General features: G+C 40.5%; 1 protein-coding gene across 1 annotated transcript in view; it reads left to right on the top strand.

Annotated features, from left to right (window-relative positions):
• Positions 1-6,457, top strand: part of Nrip3 (nuclear receptor interacting protein 3) — a 41,843-nt gene that overhangs the window by 24,996 nt on the left and 10,390 nt on the right. The gene's annotated exons all lie outside the window — the stretch shown is intronic.

Here is a 6,457-nt window from a genome sequence, read left to right as displayed (position 1 = left end):
GCCCTTCATATCTTGAAGGCAAATGGCTAGAAAAACTTTAAGTTCCCTTTAGAAACTAGCAAATATACTATGTAAAACAGTAGGAATTTAAAATAGTCATTTATAAAAGATGTTAAAATCCAAATAATTCCTTTAAAATTACCAGATAAAGAAGTCATTCAAACAATGTCAAAACCTAAAATTAATTACTCTTAAAATATCCATAATTATATCAAACAATGTAAAAACTTAAAACAATCATCTTTAATAAAACAGTAAATATACCATAGAAGAAGTTAAAACTCAAACTAATCCCCTTTAGAAACAGGCCCTAAATGATGTTAAAATTTAAACTCTCGTTGTGTAGATTTGGCATTATTACCTTAGTTTGAATTAGAAATGCATTGTTTATTCTATGACATCATCAAGAAACGAAAACAAAAATAAATTGCAAGAGAATCTAGGCACCCCTAGTACCAGTAGGCTTGATATTAAAGAAGAAAGTACTCTTAGATATATATGTATATGTGACCCAAATAGAAAAGCAAATTAGAAAAATCCATGCTTCTCACCAACCATTGTAGCTGTGAATGTAAAGCCCAAGTTCTCAGGAGCTCTTAGTTTGTAGACTAAGAAGCAGAAGGAACAGGATATATAAATCAGTGTTCGTTGGTCTGAAAGCATATGACTCTCCTGAGCAGTGCCTGTGACCTTTTATGTATAGTGAAATTTAAAATGGTTAGGTCTAGTTAGAAAAGTAGGTGCCTGAGTACCAGTTGCTTGATGCGTAGGAGGGCCCAAGACCAAAATTTCGAGCCCTTTTGTCTGAGAAAAAGTTTGGGAGAAAAAAAAGTCTTTTAAAATGTTTTTCCTTTGTCAGTGGGGCAAGCCACCTGAAATTCTTTAAATGCTCCAGCAAAGTTGCCCAGCTGGTTTAGGCTAGTTGGGTCAAAATGGGGAGAAAGCGTCCCCTAAAAGGTTCTTAGCCAAATTTATGAGAATTTAAGAGTGGGCCCAGCAGGAAACTTATCATTTCATTAGAATGTTAAAGAAAAAAATTCCCAGGGCAGGGGAGCTGGCAATCTTGGCAGCTGCCTGGAGGGTGTGAATAGCGGGAAGGAAAAAGAGCCTTGGGGTCATGCAGGTTTAAAGCATGCATGGGAGGTCAGACACTTGGTGGGCTGGCAGGCAGGCACACAGCAGGGAGTAGAAAGCTTTAGTATGGGAGGGGGAGAGAGAGGAGAAGGATACCGAGCATTTGTATGTGTTGGATTGAGCGGTATCAGAAATCATCCCAAGTAAAGTGAGGAAGAAAGGCAGTAGAAGAGGAAAAAGACAGGAAAAAGAATGGAAGACAGCAGATCTTGTAGGCCCATGGCAAAGGAGGGGGGAGGGGACAAGATGCCAGTGGTGAGCGGCTGGTGGGGGAACTGAGATAGGGAATGGATGAAGCAGGTCCATCATGGAGACCACAGTGCTGTCCGGGAGTGGTGAAAATCAATGGGAAAGGAGATCAAAAGAAGTGGGCAAGGCAGAGTGTTTACAGTGAGGAGAGCCAGAAAGAGGTGAGAGCAAACCAGAGGGCTGGGGAGAGGAGGACAGAGAAAAGAAGTGTACCTGAAAGCCAAGTTAGTGGCATTGGAGAAGTCCAGGCAGGTCTCTTGAAGTAAGAACTGGGTTTTGGCACCATCTGATAGGTAAAAAGTTGGTGGAGAACTAGCGAATGGAGGAGGAGGCACCAGGACACAGATGAAACTTCATCAAAATAGGGTTTATTAGCAAAGGAACACATGGGACAGATTCCCTTCCAGGCAGGGAAAATGTCTGCCCGGGTCTTGAGCTGGGGTCTTTTTAAAAGGGAGGCTTCTGCTTCCTGCAGAAGGTGGGAAGATGTATTTTTTTTTAAGTTGGGTGGGGGGGGAGTGGGAGAGCGGGACTGTTAAAACCTGTCCTCTTTAGAGATCAAAGGGGAAGCCTGCTGTGTTGGCCAAACAGTGGAGAAAAGTCTGCTTTCTTGACTTCAAAGACCAAGGTGCTTATCAGCTAGGTTCCCTTTTCTCAGGAGCATGAGAAGTCCTTGGGATCCTGTTGGTGAGGGGGCAGGGGTATCTGAACTTTAACACTTCTGAGGAATAGAGAGCTAGCTCAACAGTTAAAAGCACTTTAAAGCTGGGCATAAATAAGAAATAGCTTGGTTTTCAGCACTCATGTTGGGCAGTTCACAACTACCTATAACTCTAACTCTAGGGGATTTGATACCTTCTTCTGGTCTCACATGCATATACCCTCACAGAGACATATATACATACACATAAAAATGAAATAAATTTTTTTAGGGGCTGGAGAGATGGCTCAGCGGTTAAGAACACTGACTCTTCTTGCAGACCTGGGTTCAAATCTCAGCACCCACATCTTAGCTAACAACTGTCCGTAACTCCATTTCCAGGGGATCCGACAGCCTCGTCTGTCCTCCACAGGTGATGCATGACACAGATGCACTTACTACATGCAGGCAATACACTCATACACATAAAATAAAAATAATAAATAAAACATGTAGGTATAATAAAATGATTTTCAAAAATTCCAGTTGCATATGGGTGAGTTGGCTATAAATTTTGTATTAGGAATATTTTTAGAAGTATGAAAGTGAATAAAAATATATATACTGACATAAAAAAATACCTTCTAATTTTTTTTAGATGGTCTCATGTATCATAGACTTGTTTTGAACTCACCACGTAGCCAAAAATGATCGTGAACTTCTGATCTTCCTATATGAACCATCACACATGGTTGGAATCAAACAATTTTCATGCCAGGCAAGCACCCTACTAACTGAGCTACATAACCCCAGCCCAGAAATATGTATTTCATATATTAAATGAAAATAGAAAATTTGTCATAGTGTTATAGCATCATCCTATTTATTTTTTACTTTATGTATATTACCTGCATATATGTCAGTACATTCGTGCATGCTGTGCCCGCAGAGGCCAGAACAAGTGTTGGATCCCCTGGAACTGGAGTTATGGATAGTTGTTAGCTGTCATGTGGATGCTGGGAACCCAATCCAGGTTCTCTGCAAAAGCAGCAAGTACACTTACCCACTGAGCTGTCTCTCCAGCCTATTTTCATCCTATATCATCCTATTTTTAATATATGTTTGCAAAGGTGGTTTTTTGTGTGTTTTTTTTGGAAATGCTTCTTTGAATATGTTTCTAACTCTAATGGAAAGGCTTTCACCTTTATTATTTATTTATTTTAAACAGTTCTTGTCTATTATTTTTTTAAATATTTTATTTATTATTTTTATTTTATGTGTATGAGTGTATTGCCTGCATGTATATAAGTGCACCCATGTCATGCAGTGCTACGGAGGTCAGATGAGGGCTTCGGATTCCCCGGGAACCGGAGTCAAGGATAGTTCGTAGCCACCATGCGATTGCTGGGAATTGAACCCGGGTCCTCTGCAAGAGCAGTCAGTGCTCTTAACCACTGAGCCATTTCTCCAGCCCCAATTTTATATACTTTAGTGATGTTTTCATATTTTACATTGGCCGTGTATTTGAACTATTTTTATTCAATAACAAAAGGAAGAAAGGAAAAATCAGTAGGGCTAAGTGCACTGAAGAAATCGAGTAAAAATAATGCTAAAAATTATCTACTAGACTATTGGGAGTGTTGTGTGGTTTTTTTTCTCCCGCATATCTAGGAATTTTGAGTATGTTTTTAGTTTATAGAGGAAGGCTCCAGGAGAAAGAGGGAAAATACAGAAGATAATGATTTTAGAACATTCTTCATTTGTCTCAGGCTCTGCAAGATTAAGAGTAGCCAAATACTATTGTATTCAGTGGGACAGAAGGAGAAAGCTGTAGGTGAGAGACTTTTGAGTAAATGACTTAAAATTTTTTATTTATTGTACTTATTTTATTAATTAATTTATTTATTTGGTCTTTTTGAGACAGGGCCTCCCTGCAGCCCCAGCTGGCCTGGAGCTTTATGTAGACAGGCTGGTCTGGAACTCACAGAAATCTGCCTACCTCTGCCTCCCTGAACGTGGGCTGGCAACATGGCTCAGCAGGTAAAGTGCTTACCCTAAAAGCTTGAAGATCTGATCTTGATCCCCTGGAAAAAAAAGGGGGAAAAACTGACTCCTCTGACCTCCACTTAAGTATCATGGAGAGTGCTGGGATTGAAGGTGTGTATGCCACCATGCCTGGCTATGACTTTTTAAAAAAATATTTATTATTTTTATTTTATGTGTATGAGTGTTATGCCTGTATGGCAAGTGCACCCATGTCATGCAATGCCCATGGAGGACAGAAGAGGCTGTTGGATCCCCTGGAACTGGAGTTGTGGACAGTTATTAGCTGCCACATGGGTGTTGGGATTTGAACCTGGGTCTTTTGTAAGAACAGTCAGTGTTCTTAACTGCTGAGCCATCTTTCCAGCCCAGCTATGACTTTTTTTAAAGACAGGATATCACTATATAGCCCTAGCTAGCCAGGAATTCACTCTGTAGACCAGGCTGACCTTGAATTCAGATTTCTGTCTGCCTCTGTCTCTTGAGTATTGGGACTAAAAGCATGTACCACTGTGCCTGGCTGATCAAATAACCTTCAAAGCCCCTTCTGCAAATCCAGTTTGTCTGAGTTGGTCCTGCCAAATATGGACTTGACAGAAATCATCGCCCTACTTGTATTAGTCACTTTTCTGTTGCTGTGATAGAAACACTGACCAAAGCAGTTGATAGAAGGAAGAGTTTATTTGGGCTTACAGTTCCAAAAGGGACAAGAGTCCATCCTGGTGGGGAGGCATGGTGGCAGAGGTGGCTGGAAGAGGAGCAGAAGCTAGGCTCTACATCTTCAAGCAGGCACAGGAAGCAAGAGAGCAACTGGAGATCCAGCAAGGTTTAAGAAGTCTCTAAGCCTGCCCCCAGTGATACCTTCTAAGACCTCCCAAAGTAATGTCAACAACTAGGGACAAAATGTCCAAATATTTGGAGCCCATGGGGGACATTTTCATTCAAATGACCACACTACTTTAGTGTGGCTTGAGCTAGGAATCCAGGCTTATTTGTGAGAGATATTAGAATGAAAATTTCCTTCTGTTGAAAACAAAGTGTTCTTTTGGTATTGCATCACAAAATTCGACAGTTAGCACTTCCTCTAACAACTCTTATCAAACTGAGAAACTTTTTTTCCTATGGAAGTGCTTTTCCTCTTTTCCCAAGGACACTAATTTAGAACCTGCTTTGCCAAAAATCAGTGTATTTTGGGAATCAGTTCCTTTGCCTCACTTTGCTTACAGTGAGTCACAGCTCTGACTCCCTTGTTCCTTAGATAATCTGTAAGGTGACACATAATAAGGATCTCCTATGCTGTCTCCTTCCCCAAGAACATTCTGGGTTTAGATTTTTTTTTTTTTAATGTGTATGTATGTATTGCATGTAGGTAAGTGCACCCATGTCCTGCAATGCCCGTGGAGGACAGAAGACGCCTTTGAATCCCCTGGAACTGGAGTTGTAGACAGTTGTTAGCTGCCATGTAGGTGCTGGGATTCAAACCCAGGTCTTCTGCAAGAACAGCCAGTGTTCTTAACCACTGAGCCATCTTTCTAGCCCCCTGGATTTATATTTTTTCAAAAATATTTTATTATTTTTTATTTTATGAATGTATTGCCTGCATGTATGTAAGTGTACCCATATCATGCAATGCCTATGGAAATCAGAAATGGAAATGGAGTTATGGATGGTTGTTAGCCGCCATGTGGGTACTGGGAACTGAACCCAGGTTCTCTGCAAGAGCAGCCTGTGCTCTCATAGATTTAGACTTTTAAGAGCAACTCCTTGCCCCTTGACTCAGAGGACAAATGTAGCATTCATTAGACATTGAGGTTAAGCCCTATCTTTTGAGAATTTTTAAATGTTATTGTAAAGTGGGCATAAGATACTTAGTATAGAAATTTCTCAAGTCAAATGACTTTATTTTCAAGAAATGTGTTAACTTTAAAAAAGAGAGAGTTGTTTTAAATTTTCTGGAGGCCACTTTGAATAGGAACAGAAGAACATGAATATATCTGCCCTAGAAACTCCTAAGTTTTGCCAAAGTTCAGATTTGAAAAAAACATTTTATCATTCTGTTTCCTAACATCGGGAATAATCCTGGCACATATATAAAGTTATTAAGTTCTCTTCTCGGTCAGTGCCTGCCCCTCTTAGGCCCTCAGTTTCTTGTTCATTAAAGAGAGGGAGAAGCTCAGGTTGTAGTTTAGTGGTAGAGTATTGGCCTAGTATGTCCTGGGTTCAGTCCCCAGCAGTACAGGAGGATATATGGGAGAGAAAGAAGAGAAGAAAAGTGGATTCCATCTACCTTGTTGGTGATCTGAAGCCTAGAGGCTAGCAGTGAGGAAGATTCCTGTGGGTTCTTCCCAGTTCCAAAGTATTTCTGCTAAGAGGCTTACTCAGAAGCTGGGT

Source organism: Nannospalax galili, unplaced genomic scaffold (genome assembly GCF_000622305.1).
Source record: "Nannospalax galili isolate Female #2095 unplaced genomic scaffold, S.galili_v1.0 scaffold44, whole genome shotgun sequence".
Lineage (NCBI taxonomy): Eukaryota > Metazoa > Chordata > Mammalia > Rodentia > Spalacidae > Nannospalax > Nannospalax galili.
Note: the sequence above shows the minus strand (reverse complement) of the source record. Positions and strands in the feature narration are given on the sequence as shown.